The sequence below is a fragment of the Pocillopora verrucosa genome, chromosome 13 (assembly GCF_036669915.1).
Source record: "Pocillopora verrucosa isolate sample1 chromosome 13, ASM3666991v2, whole genome shotgun sequence".
In the NCBI taxonomy this organism is placed as follows: domain Eukaryota; kingdom Metazoa; phylum Cnidaria; class Anthozoa; order Scleractinia; family Pocilloporidae; genus Pocillopora; species Pocillopora verrucosa.
The window spans coordinates 3,737,604-3,751,346 of record NC_089324.1 but is presented as its reverse complement, the minus strand read 5'-3'; the positions used below and the strand labels follow the sequence as shown (position 1 = coordinate 3,751,346).

The 13,743-nt window shown below is 39.8% G+C and overlaps 2 pseudogenes; both read right to left on the bottom strand.

Annotated features, from left to right (window-relative positions):
* Nucleotides 1–257: 257 nt before the first annotated feature.
* Nucleotides 258–2,998, bottom strand: LOC136277841 (tetratricopeptide repeat protein 28-like; annotated as a pseudogene).
* Nucleotides 2,999–9,004: 6,006 nt separating this feature from the next.
* Nucleotides 9,005–12,919, bottom strand: LOC136277856 (tetratricopeptide repeat protein 28-like; annotated as a pseudogene).
* Nucleotides 12,920–13,743: the final 824 nt, after the last annotated feature.

The window sequence follows — 13,743 nt, the reverse complement described above, 5'->3', positions numbered from 1 at the left end:
GTGACCACCAGAAAAAAATATTTAACTAAGCTAACTCATCGGAACTCTTATAAAGAGATACGCTACACGCTGTCTTGTTTCAAATTAATAAACTTGGATGTCTGATAAGCATTTTACAGAAATGCTTTCCTCTGTGTATCGATTCAAGTTGTCCTTCGCAGATGGCGTCCTCTTTTTATAGGCTTGTAATTAAATAGTTCTGAGCTTTACTAAATCTAGTTCATTCTGCTATAGAGGTTTTATCAAAGTCATGGCTCTTAAGGTGCGTTAGGCACCGGCCAATTTCCAAAATCAAATGTCACGTTGTCGCCCATGATCATAAATGGTGGCCATTGAGAAACTTTGTCAAAGCCGTTATTTCTCATCCACTTCCTGGCCTTGTGGGGAGATTCACTGGCGCTTTCACCGCGGAACAAATGTTTGTAGAAACAATTCATAAACTGCTCTGTGGCTGTGTCAACCAGGCCCATCGTGCCGCCAACACTGAACGAGCTCCGGATCTTATGAACGCTCGGGCAAGTCCAATTACTCCTTCGGTTCTAATCTGTCCACGAGCACTGTGACAACAACTAAGCACCACTAGTTTAGCTCGCAACCGAGTCTTTGAAATATCTGCCATCGTCAAAAGATAATCTTTTTCTTAAGGAAAAGGTGGGAGTAGGGTAGGGTGCCTAGGAGAAAGAGTAATCTCCCCTCTTTCGGCATCATCATGGGCAGCAATGTGTATCAGGCTCACTGAATTTATCGCTTGGAGTACAGAATGCTTTGTCGCGGAATCTCCTATCAAAGGCGTTACGCCAAGAAGTGTTCCAATCATCTCTGCTTCCTTTCTTGCACATGGCAATGGTGTCATATCTCGGCATCTCCCCTTGTAAATCACCTTTCCAACCAGAGGGTCACCCACTATCAGTGTCCCGGTCTCACTGTGATAGTCTGGAGGACTGTCTTGAATAAGCTTGAGAGTCGTGAGAGAGGGAACTAGCCGAATCCTGCATGTCTCTGATAAATACTTGACTCCTTCGTCAGCTAAGGCAGCAAATGGCACTTGGTTCACACAGGAATCAGGGACAATTATGATCTCGGGCTGCTTCAGTAAACTGGCCACAGGAGCGATGATTATTTTGTAACACAAGTGAAGACTTGTTTTGAAATCTTCGGCATCGTAGTCACGCAGCACTGAGCGGTTGTCGTAGTGAAGTGACATCAGTTCGGTGTCATCTAAAGATCGATCTTCGCAACTCTGTACGGGTAAAATGGCGTGGCTGCGAAAGGCTTCTTTAAAGAAGTCATCTAACTCAGGGACTATTCCAGTCACCTTGTTTTTTGTCCAGGCTCGCTTCCTTTTCTGAAAAATGAATAGCTCCGGTTGCTTTAATGATCCAAAACCGTACCCTATTTTGACCAACCGAAATGTACAGGCATGCACAGTCTGCTTCTTTTGCGATGATACCTTGAATACCGCACCAAGATTGTCTATCGCTCGAGATCTGCTCTTGAACAGAGTACCGAGCTGCCATCAGGTCGGCCAGGCCTCTTGCCCTTCTCAGCTCTTCGACATAAAAGGCGTCTTGCGGCTTACCAGTGGAAGAAAGCAACCGACTGAAGAACATGTAGGGAAAGATGCCGTGCTCTTCTAAAAGAGATATTTGAAACTGATCGTTTTCTTTAAGAAAACCTCTCAAAGTGTCGAACTTTTGGATGCCTTGAAAAAGATACGAAGAAGCCTCTTCAAGATGACATTGTGACACCTTAAACACCGATAGATGACAAAGAGAGTAAAACTCGTGCAAGTGTTGTCCAATATCCCTACTTAATAGGAGAGCCTGCTTAAAGTACTCTTCGGCTATGTCATTTTTACCCAGCGATGTAAAACACAATCCTAAATCGACATAGATTACTACTACTCCTTCTCTCTCGCCGATTTCCATGTGAATTGTGAGGGCTTTCTCGTAATATTCTTGAGCCTTGTCATATTCACCACGCTGACAAGAAATTTTACCAAGATGTCTGTAGCCTGCTGCTTCTCCGCTTCTATCTCCGGTACCCTCTCTAACTGCCATTGCCTTCTTTAGGTAGTCGTCAGCCTTTGCATACTTGCCGAGCGAGAGAAACAAACATGTGGGTTTCCATAATTACTTGCCTCTCCTCTTTTATCACCAATTTTTGGATACGCAGTGCTTTCTCAATACACTCTTCAGCTTCGCTATATTGGCCAAGGCATTAGAACAATGTTCCTATGTTTCCGTAGCATTTTGCTTCTCCATCTCTGTTGCCAATTTCTATTTTAATAGCGAGTGCTTTCTCCTGATATTCTAGGGCCTTGTCATGATGACCGAGTGATTGGAACAAAGTTCCTAGGTTTCCGTAGCTTGTTGCTTCTCCATCCCTGTCACCAATTTCTATTCTGATAGCGAGTGCTTTCTCCTGATATTCTCGGGCCTTGTCATATTGACTGAGTGAGTGGAACAAAGTTCTTAAGTTTCCGTAGCTTGTTGCTTCTCCATCCCTGTTGCCAATTCCTGTATCGATAGCGAGTGCTTTCTCCAAATATTCTCAGGCCTTGTCATATTGACTATGCGATTGCAACGTTGTTCCGAGGTTTTTGTAACATTGTGCCTGGCCTTTTGTGTTTCCTATCGTTTTCGTGATGTTTTGATTGCTGATTCGTAAAATTTCCAGGCCTTCATGAACTTACTTAGTACCTGAAGTATTGCTGCCAGGAATAAATGTAGCCATCCTTTTTCAGCGGTGTCATTACAGTCTTTTCTGTACTTGTGTAATCCTTTATATAAACGTAAGCAAAGGTTATTTTCATGTATAAGGCACGGAACATAGTGTTTGCCAATGAATCATCGATAGCCAGCACCTGACTGTGTAATTTAATCAAACATTCCTTGAACACCTCGATGGCCTGCAACACTCGACTAGTTTTTAGAAGGAATTCGGCGACCACTATACCTATGAAGATAGCTAATAAAGCTTCTTCTATGCTGTCCATCTTGACCCTGTTTCTTCTCAGTTTGAAAAAAAAAAAGATAAATTAGGGAAAAGTTATACACAGATTGTTGGTAGAAAATCTCTTTAGTTGCAAATTGCAATTTTTATCTTCCTCTCCCCGCCTTGTATTCTTTTTGTATTCACGCGCGGTGCATGTGATTTCACAATTCGCAAATCAGGTCCAAGAACTCTAACGTTGACATTGGAAAACTGACGTGGACATTTTTTGCAAACTTTTATTGCTTGTTTTAACGGAGTTTAGTTGATTGTTTTTGAGCAGTTCGTTCACGCAATTTTTTAACTCTTTGCTTTGACTTTTAAGAAGTTTCGGAGTTTTTATTTTAGCTAAATGTCATGGTTCATTTAACAAGTTTGATACCTCTTCTACGGAGTTTGGACTCAAGCCTTTTTTCGTAGATGGACTTTTTACATTATCCATCAAAGAGGAACACACCTTTGCCGTCTGTTTTACTGGGGTGTTCGTTACATTGTCACGCGAATCACGCAAATCAGAGACAAACTGGGAAAATAAAACCGGCGATTTCCTTAGTCTATGTCAAGGCAAAAGAATGGAAGCGAATCAGTTGTTTTCATAGAAAGTACTTACCACAATCTGTAGCCTTCAGTGCCCTGCTTTGAAAATAATTTTAACCGTCTCTTTTCGTCCTTTGAGTTTTTTCCAACACACGTCATACGTCAGTCACATCAAGCAGCCAATAAAGTGTGATTGTCTATTTCTGTTCGACTGTCGATTCCGTAATCATTCTCTTTCCCAGGCCTGCTGAACGGACAAACATAAGCGTCAGTGGAAAAGGTCCTTTAAGTAATGTTTAAAAAACGAGCAGGATTGTTTTATCGGGTTTAAAACCACGAGGCGTAGCCGAGTGGTTTTTGACCCGATAAAACACGTGCTGCGAGTTTTTTGAACGGCTTCAAAAACATTCTTGGAAAAGCGTGTGTCAAGAGAGTTCATAACAATTATGCTTTTGTGAACGCTATAAATTAGCATACGAGAAAAACATTAGGGATTAAATTAGTATGCAAGAAAATCAAATCTCACCACTGATCTTGAATTCGAAGTTTCAGATGATGTATTGTCTAATATGCCTTTACCAGATTACTGTACTAATGGAATAGAGAATTTTTCCAGATGTGTATTTCACAACTGTACTATTAATTTGGTGCAAAAGTAAATTTACTGTGTGAAATTTGTTGAAAGAACATTAAATATGTTCCCACCATTTGTTGTGTCAGTTTCTGTGTTGATAATTAATTAATATTCATAAGTCACGTGCAGTGTCTTTATATCTGATAAAACACCGCGTACAAATAAGGATGAGGTTTATCGATATAAAGTCACTGCACGTGATGTATTATCTACCATTTGATAGGTTAATGGGCTTATGAATTATTAATGAGTTTTTGAAGTATTATCAAATACCTATTTATTTTTGTCCGCTCGTCGTCAGCCGATTTACGTAGGATTTCTATTAGACCAAGCGCAGGACAATCTTTTATTTGTGGAGCGTTATTCCATTGTATGCACCGAGCGCCTTTTCACTGACAACTCACTTGACGTGGAAACTGTGAGAAACTACCCAACATGAACATGGAAATATCTCCACCGTCAAATATGGATTAATGGACAACCTGTAAGCTTATGCGCCAAGTGAGGAAAACGAATGAACTCGCTCCAAGGACAACTGGAGAAGAAGCAAGGAAGTAAATTAATTTGTTTGGTCTCATGTTAATTGTCTTGCAGTTATTCGCTAGGATCTTCTCTCAGCCTCCGGGTCCTTTTCGAGTGAGCGGTGACAAGCCTGGGGCGAGCTAGAGAAAGCATGTGCCGAGCCTCAGATCGATGCGTTTGGACGATTCTTTCAGAAATCTGATGGGATTGCTAAGTTTTCATGACAAGGGAATTTATAGGTATTTAATAGTTTTTGATGTAGATATTTGTGTTTTTAACCTTAATAAACCCCTGGAGTGACCAGTTTTTAATTAATCCTCACAATAATACTACCGAGTCATTCTTTAAGATAATGAGAATATGGCAACTGATCACCAACTTAACAACCTTTGATTGTTAAGTAAATTCTCCTTGTCAGTACCAGAGGAATTATACGGAGAAAAGTAGACTGAAGAAGTTTTCCTCACTAACAATTAAATTACAGTATGTTTATATTTTCTGTTGTTTCTATCCGCTGGATGAAAAGACGGTGACATGGTGTACACTCAAATAAAACAAATTTATTAAAAACTGGGTAGGAAATAATACATTTATCTTTTCAGGCCCCCAATATCTCAGTAGTAATTCTTCTTACTGTCTGTTATACAATTCTTATAATTTTAGTTTAGAGTATTTTGTATTTGATCAACTAATAATACCTAATTGAAATTTTTCTTTATTCTCATCACTTGTGTGCTTGATATTGTATTGATATGGTTAGGAGAAATTTTGTCTTGGTCATTAACAATGTATGAGAGTTGAAGGTTTACATTGACATGAGATATAATCTCAACCAATAGTCCATTTTATAGTTGTGTGCTTGGTTGCCAAGCCTTTGAATAGGAACCAGGTTAAGGGTGACCTTGTTATGATACAAATCTTGCTGCTTTTCAAATGTAAATTGATTTGTTATCATGCTAACTAGATACTGGTCTCGCTCTATCACAACAAGGTCACCTTCAGCCTCACTCCAAATCAAAGGCTTGGCAACTAAGTACACAGCTGTAAAATGACCTATTGTTCACATTAACAGAAAACAAACAAACCAATGCCAGTAAGAAATGTTTCTTTTTTTATTGCTTATGTTTTCCAAGTTATTGGCTAGTGTTAAAACTATTTTTGTGGCTGTCATGAACACATGAAGTAAGAGAAGCCACCAAAGAACTGAAACCATCAACTCAACATATATAGCTAAACATAAATCTTCAAAAAAAATTTCTGATTTTAAGGTGAACATAATTAGTACTAAAGTTTACCACAAAACAGCGTTCTTAGTTAGATCTGAATCAGCCTTCACTTTGATGGTTGTTTCTAGATCTTACTTAGTAATAAGAGTAAACTTATATACATGCAAACCCTGATGCTAAGGAGTAAGTTCTAGAAACCATGCATGTGTATCTGGTCTGGTTTGGCCAGTTTCAGCTGTTTCAGAAAATCACTGATATTCTGACGCTGGTCACCTTGTAGCTGTATCACCTCCCCATATTCTGGGTTTTAACAACTGTTCCATTGCAGTTGAATTCCTGCAAAGACGAAAAAAGGAAAAATATTGAACACATGGCCCTTATTGTTTCAAGGGTAGTTACCGCTATCTACTGCACTTTCATGCTACAGCTCGCTTGCATTCAGAATATGGCTGTTTCAGAACACGTCAATGGAACAAGACATGTTCCTCTTTAGGACTAAGTTAGGTATATTGATCATGACTCTCCCTGTAACACATGAAAGGTTAAACAAGCCAGCCACTTGTGCATTAATCCTAATAACATCAATAAAGATAACGGAATTGAAATTCCTGAAGCATGGATGCCTTACCATCAAAAAGCATGATAGCCAATCGGTAAAAAGACAAAGCTATAAGGGAATGATGTCCAATACTCAGAATAATAATGAGGATCAAAATGCACCGATGACAGCGCACCATAACCCACCAAGAACATCAAATTATGGTGTTACAAATAGCAAAACAAAACCTTTCAACTTCCTCACCTAACGAAGTAATTAGCAGTCGAAACGTCTCAATTGATTAGCCTGAATCTTACATCTTGGGAAAATGATTAAATTTAAATTATCAATATAAAACAGCACTTTCAATAACACCTTTCACAATAATACTTAAGCAATTATCTGCACTTTCTATCTGTTTACCAGCATAACAACCCACTAATGGGATGTTGAGGTAGCACAGGAAAAGGTTATAAATCATGTGCAAGACGCCAATGATTCATTCACTTTTCTCTTGTTCTCCCAACATCCTAAGTGGGTTATTTTGCCAGTTAACTGATAGTATTTAAGGTCTCCTGCTTTATAAACTAAACTTAAAACAAAACAACAGTATGTTTTAATTTTCTATGGGTTACTCGTGCAATAAAGCTGGGTTTATAACCAATCAGGGCACTTGTAGGTGCTTCAGAAATATTTATAAACCCAAGCTATTCTCAAATTAATTATAAAAATTATAATTTCTTGATGCTTTTATTGTGATTAGTTTAAAAAACTCCAATTTTACACTAATTCACCAGCGGTCGTTGACTTTACAAACATTTTCTTTTCCAAATTTCCTCTTCGTTTGTACGGTCTACATGGGTGTAATTTGATCAAGGATTCAGTGAAAAGAAAAAAAACCGGCCAGATAATTTTATTTTGTTGAATAATCAATGTACTTAGGCAAAAATTTCGGCCTCTGTATCACCCCCCAGATATTTGGGAAGACGGTAGCACCCAGTGGGAGAGGCTCGCGATTCTCATCACTAGTTCTCCGCGTCTACACTTGGAACGCCGCGGAGGAAAGCGACTCAAGCGTTGTAACAGAAGCTCGAGTAATGAGGTTCTTATCCTTACCCTAAGGAATAATACCAAACAGAAACAGCCCTAAGAGAGATTTAAAGGACATTAATGAGGTCTTATTCTGTTCTTTGGTCCTCATCAAAGCTGCTTGACTAATGTGCAGGACATCTGGGAGAGCTTTTGTTTGTGCCATAAAATCACACGGAAACCATCAAATTAAGCAACGGTGGTTCGCTACCCGCTCTTGGTCTTGGGACATGGAAAAGCAAACCAGATAAGGTCACCTCTACCGTAGAAATGGCGATAAAAGCTGGATACAGACACATCGACTGCGCTGCGGTTTATGGTAATGAAAAAGAGGTCGGACAGGCTTTAAAGTCTTGTATCGGAAAAACGGTACGGAAATTTTATGGACTGATTCTCTCTGATTCTCTCTGACCCTCAGTCAGTAAAGTCGAGCGAAAGAGCGGGCTGGGAAAGCGACAAACTTACAAAATATTGCAAAAAAAAATGTTTAAAGTTTTTTCAGGGCTTTTATCCGGTCTAGATTTGTGTATTTCATTTACATCGCTTCTTTCACCGCAAAAGGACGTGCTTGTGCCTACCAAGGAGCGAGAATATGCATACTGATGTTGAGTACGAAGGGTTAATTAAACCCTCATCATTTCCTTTATTCTCATGACCTTAATATTTATATAATATTAATATAATATTGATATTAACATAAGGGTTAATTAAACCCTCATCATTTCCATTATTCTCATGACCTTAATATTTATATAATATTAATATAATATTAATATTAATATAAGGGTTAATTAAACCCTCATCATTTCCATAATTCTCATGACCTTAATATTTGAGTCAGGAGTGACACTGTAAGGAGAAATTAGATGCTAGTAAGTCTTAGGGGTTAAAGGGTTAAATTGATAAAATTACTGGAGTATTTATGAGAATACAAAGGTTTGCATTATTATACGATTAAGAGTATCTCCTTTTTTCTTTTCTTTAAATATATTTATTTTGGCATGTTAAACCACAATATTTTTGTCAAAAGCCTTGCAAGAAATTTCCAAAACTTTAAGCTCAGAAAACACTTCTTTTCCAAGGTCACACATTTGTTTAAAATTCTCTTGAATTGACTAACTAATCACATTTGAAAAAGGATTTAAATTTTCTTTCCTTGAAGAACTAACCGCGTTCGAAACCTAAAAACTGTCACAGTTTGCTTGGCTTGTTCACTGAACTTATGACTTAAAAAAATAATTGGAATTTTTTAACTTCGGGCTCTTATAAAGAAATACACTACACGCTGTCTTGTTTCAAATTAATAAACTTAGATGTCTGATAAGCATTTTACAGAACTGCTCTCCTCTGTGTATCGATCCGAGTTGTCCTTCGCAGATGGCGTCCTCTTTTTACAGGCTTGTAATTGAATAGTTGTGAGCTTTACTAAATCTAGTTCATTCTGCTACAGAGCTTTTATCAAAGTCATGGCTCTTAAGGTGCGCTAGGCACCGGCCAATTTCCAAAATCAAATGTCACGTTGTCGCCCATGATCATAAATGGCGCCCATTGAGAAACTTTGTCAAAGCCGTTATTTCTCATCCACTTCCTGGCCTTCTGGAGAGATTCACTTGCGCTTTCACCGCGGTACAAATGTTTGTAGAAACAAGTCATGAACTGCTCTGTGGCTGTGTCATCCAGGGCCCATCGTGCCGCTAACACTGAACGAGCTCCGGATCCCAAGAACGCTCGGGCAATTCCAATAACTCCCTCGGTTCTAATCTGCCCACGAGCACTGTGACAACAACTAAGCACCACTAGTTTAGCTCGCAATCGAGTTTTTGAAATATCTGCCATCGTCAAAAGATACTCTTCTTCACTAGGAAAAGGTGGGAGTAGGGTAGGGTGCTCAGGAGAAAGAGCAATCTCCCCTCTTTCGGGATCTCCATGCGCAGCAATGTGTATCAGGCTCACTGAATTTATCGCTTGGAGTACAGAATGCTTTGTAGCGTACTCTCCTATCAAAGGCCTTACGCCAAGAAGTGTTCCAATCATCTCTGCTTCCTTTCTTGCATACGGCAATGGTATCATATTTCTGCACCTTCCCTTGTAAATCACCGTTCTAACCACAGGGTCACCCACTACCAGTGCCCCGGTCTGACTGTGATAGTCTGGAGGACTGTCTTGAACAAGCTTCAGAGTCGTGAGAGAGGGAACCAACCGAATCCTGCATGTCTCTGATAAATACTTGCCTCCTTCGTCAGCCAAGGCTGCAAATGGCACTTGGTACACACAGGAATCAGGGACAATTATGATCTCGGGCTGCTTCAGTAAACTGGCCACGGGAGCAATGATTATGTTGTAACACAAGTGAAGACTTGTTTTGAAATCTTCGGTATCACAGTAATGCAGCCCTGATAGGTCGTTGCGGCGAAGTGACATCAGTTCTTTAAAAAACTCATCTATCTCAGGGACTATTCCGGTCATCTTGTTTGGGTCCAGGTTCACTTTCTTTTCTGAAAAAAGAATAGCTCCCGTTGCTTTTATTATCCAAAACCGTACCTCATCTCCACCAACCGAAATGTACAGGCATGCAGAGTCAGTTTCTTTTCTGATGATCCCTTGAATGCCGCACCAAGATTTTGGATCGCTTGAGATCTGCTCTTGAACAGAGTATTGAGCTGTCATCAAGTCAGCCAGGCCTCTTGCCCTTCTCAGCTCTTCGACGTAGAGGGCGTCTTCAGGCTTTCCAGTGGAAGAAAGCAACCTGCTGAACAACTTGTAGGGAAAGGTGCCGTACTTTTCTAAAAGAGATATTTGAAACTCATCGTTTTCTTTAAGAAAACCTCTCAAAGTTTCGAACTTTTGGATGCCTTGAAAAAGATACGAAGAAGCCTCTTCAAGATGACCTTGTGACGCTATTAACACCGATAGATTACAAAGGCATCCAAACTCGTTCAAGTTGTGTCCAATATCCCTACTTAGTAGGAGAGCTTGCTTAAGGTATTCTTCGGCTATGTCATTTTTACCAAGCGATTGGTAACACAATCCTAAATTGTTGTAGCAGACTACTATCTTTTCTCTATCACCGATGTCCATGCAAATTGTAAGGGCTTTCTGGAAATATTCTTGAGCCTTGTCATATTCACCACGCTTACAAGAAATTGCACCAAGGCTTGTGTAGTCTGGTGCTTCTCCGGTTCTGTTATCGATACCCTTTCTAACTTTCATTGCCTTCTTTAGATAGTCCTCAGCCTTTCCATACTGACCGAGTGATTGGAACAAAGTTCCTAGGTTTCCGTAAATTGTTGCTTCTCCATCCCTGTCACCAATTTCTATTTTGATAGCGAGTGCTTTCTCTTGATATTCTCGGGCCTTGTCATATTGACCGAGTGATTGGAACAAAGTTCCTAGGTTTCCGTAGCTTGTTGCTTCTCCATCCCTGTCACCAATTTCTATTCTGATAGCAAGTGCTTTCTCTTGATATTCTCGGGCCTTGTCATATTGACCGAGTGATTGGAACAAAGCTCCTAGGTTTCCGTAGCTTGTTGCTTCTCCATCCCTGTCACAAATTTCTATTTTGATAGCGAGTGCTTTCTCTTGATATTCTCGGGCCTTGTCATATTGACCGAGTGATTGGAACAAAGCTCCTAGGTTTCCGTAGCTTGTTGCTTCTCCATCCCTGTCACAAATTTCTATTTTGATAGCGAGTGCTTTCTCTTGATATTCTCGAGCCTTGTCATATTGACCGAGTGATTGGAACAAAGTTCCTAGGTTTCCGTAGCTTGTTGCTTCTCCATCCCTGTCACCAATTTCTATTTTGATAGCGAGTGCTTTCTCTTGATATTCTCGGGCCTTGTCATATTGACCGAGTGATTGGAACAAAGTTCCTAGGTTTCCGTAGCTTGATGCTTCTCCATCCCTGTCACCAATTTCTATTCTGATAGCGAGTGCTTTCTCTTGATATTCTCGGGCCTTGTCATATTGACCGAGTGATTTGAACAACGTTCCTAGGTTTCCGTAGCTTGATGCTTCTCCATCCCTGTCACCAATTTCTATTTTGATAGCGAGTGCTTTCTCTTGATATTCTCGGGCCTTGTCATATTGACCGAGTGATTGGAACAAAGTTCCTAGGTTTCCGTAGCTTGTTGCTTCTCTATCCCTGTCACCAATTTCTATTTTGATAGCGAGTGCTTTCTCTTGATATTCTCGGGCCTTGTCATATTGACCGAGTGATTGGAACAAAGTTCCTAGGTTTCCGTAGCTTGATGCTTCTCCATCCCTGTCACCAATTTCTATATTGATAGCGAGTGCTTTCTCTTGATATTCTCGGGCCTTGTCATATTGACCGAGTGATTGGAACAAAGTTCCTAGGTTTCCGTAGCTTGTTGCTTCTCCATCCCTGTCACCAATTTCTATTATGAGAGCGAGTGCTTTCTCTTGATATTCTCGGGCCTTGTCATATTGACCGAGTGATTGGAACAAAGTTCCTAGGTTTCCGTAGCTTGTTGCTTCTCCATCCCTGTCACCAATTTCTATTTTGATAGCGAGTGCTTTCTCTTGATATTCTCGGGCCTTGTCATATTGACCGAGTGATTGGAACAAAGCTCCTAGGTTTCCGTAGCTTGTTGCTTCTCCATCCCTGTCACCAATTTCTATTATGAGAGCGAGTGCTTTCTCTTGATATTCTCGGGCCTTGTCATATTGACCGAGTGATTGGAACAAAGTTCCTAGGTTTCCGTAGCTTGATGCTTTTCCATCCCTGTCACCAATTTCTATTTTGATAGCGAGTGCTTTCTCTTGATATTTTCGGGCCTTGTCATATTGACCGAGTGATTTGAACAAAGTTCCTAGGTTTCCGTAGCTTGTTGCTTCTCCATCCCTGTCACCAATTTCTATTCTGAGAGCGAGTGCTTTCTCTTGATATTCTCGGGCCTTGTCATATTGACTATGCGACTGGAACATTTTTCCGAGCTTTGAGTAACACAGTGCCTGGCCATGTATGTTTTCCATCGTTTTCATGATGTTGATTGCTGATTCGTAAAATCTCCAGGCCTCCATTAATTTACTTTGTTTCTGGAGTATTTCTGCCAGTTTTAAATGTAGCCTTCCTTTTTCAGCGGTGTCATTAGAATCCAGGTATAGGAGGAGTTCTCTCAGGTATTTTTCTGTACTTGTGTAATCCTTTATATAATCGTAAGCACAGATTAATTTCAAGTAGATGACACGGAATATTAAGTTTGCCAATGAACTATCGATAGCCCGCGCCTGACTGTGTAATATAATCAAACATTCCTTGTATACCTCGATGGCTTGCAACACGCGACCAGTTTTGCCAAGGAACACGGCGACCACACTACCTATGAAGATAGCTGATATAGCTTCTTTTATGCTGTCCATCTTGACCCTGTTTCTTCTCAGTTAAAAAAAAAAGGAGAAATTAGTGAAAACTTATACACGGACTGTTTATCTTTAAATTTCAATTTTTATCTTCCCCTCCCTGCCTTGTATTCTTTTTGTGTTCACGCGCGGCTTACTTGATTTCACAGTTAAGTTAGCAAATCACGTCAAAGAACTCTAACCTTGACATTGGAAAACTGAGGTAGACATTTTTCGCATACTTTTATTTTATTTTATTTTATTTTAGCCAAATGTTGTGGTGCATTAAACAAGTTTAATACATATTTTCTACGGAGTTTGGACTCTAGCCCCTTGTTCGTAGATCGATATTTTACATTGTCAATCAAAGAGGCCTAGAGGAACACACCTTTGCCGTCTATTCTAGGGAGTTACGACATCACGGGCGACGAGTGGGGAAAGAAGAAAAGACCGAAATACGAGTGGTCAGCGGGGAAACAAATTTAATACTTCGTATAGAGACATATCAGTTATAGTTGCGGAAAACAATAGTGTTATAAAGCCGAAATATCAACAGTATACTTCGCTAAATAAAATGTTAAGCAATTTTTCAAAAGTGTTGATGGCACATATATCTTTTACTGCTGTATTAAACAATAGAGGTATCGAAAAAGGCATTGGTGGCATCCGGAAAGAAACCAAGAAGTATTATATTTACGTTTTGTAACTTGCTGCGTGACGAAAAAAGAAAACCAAAACTGTGGTCCCCAAATGAATTCTCCCACCTTGCCCCAAAAAAATTTCAAATTTTCCGCAACATCACCTGTTCCTATTCATAGGTCTGGCCAAGCCCTTATGGTCATTGA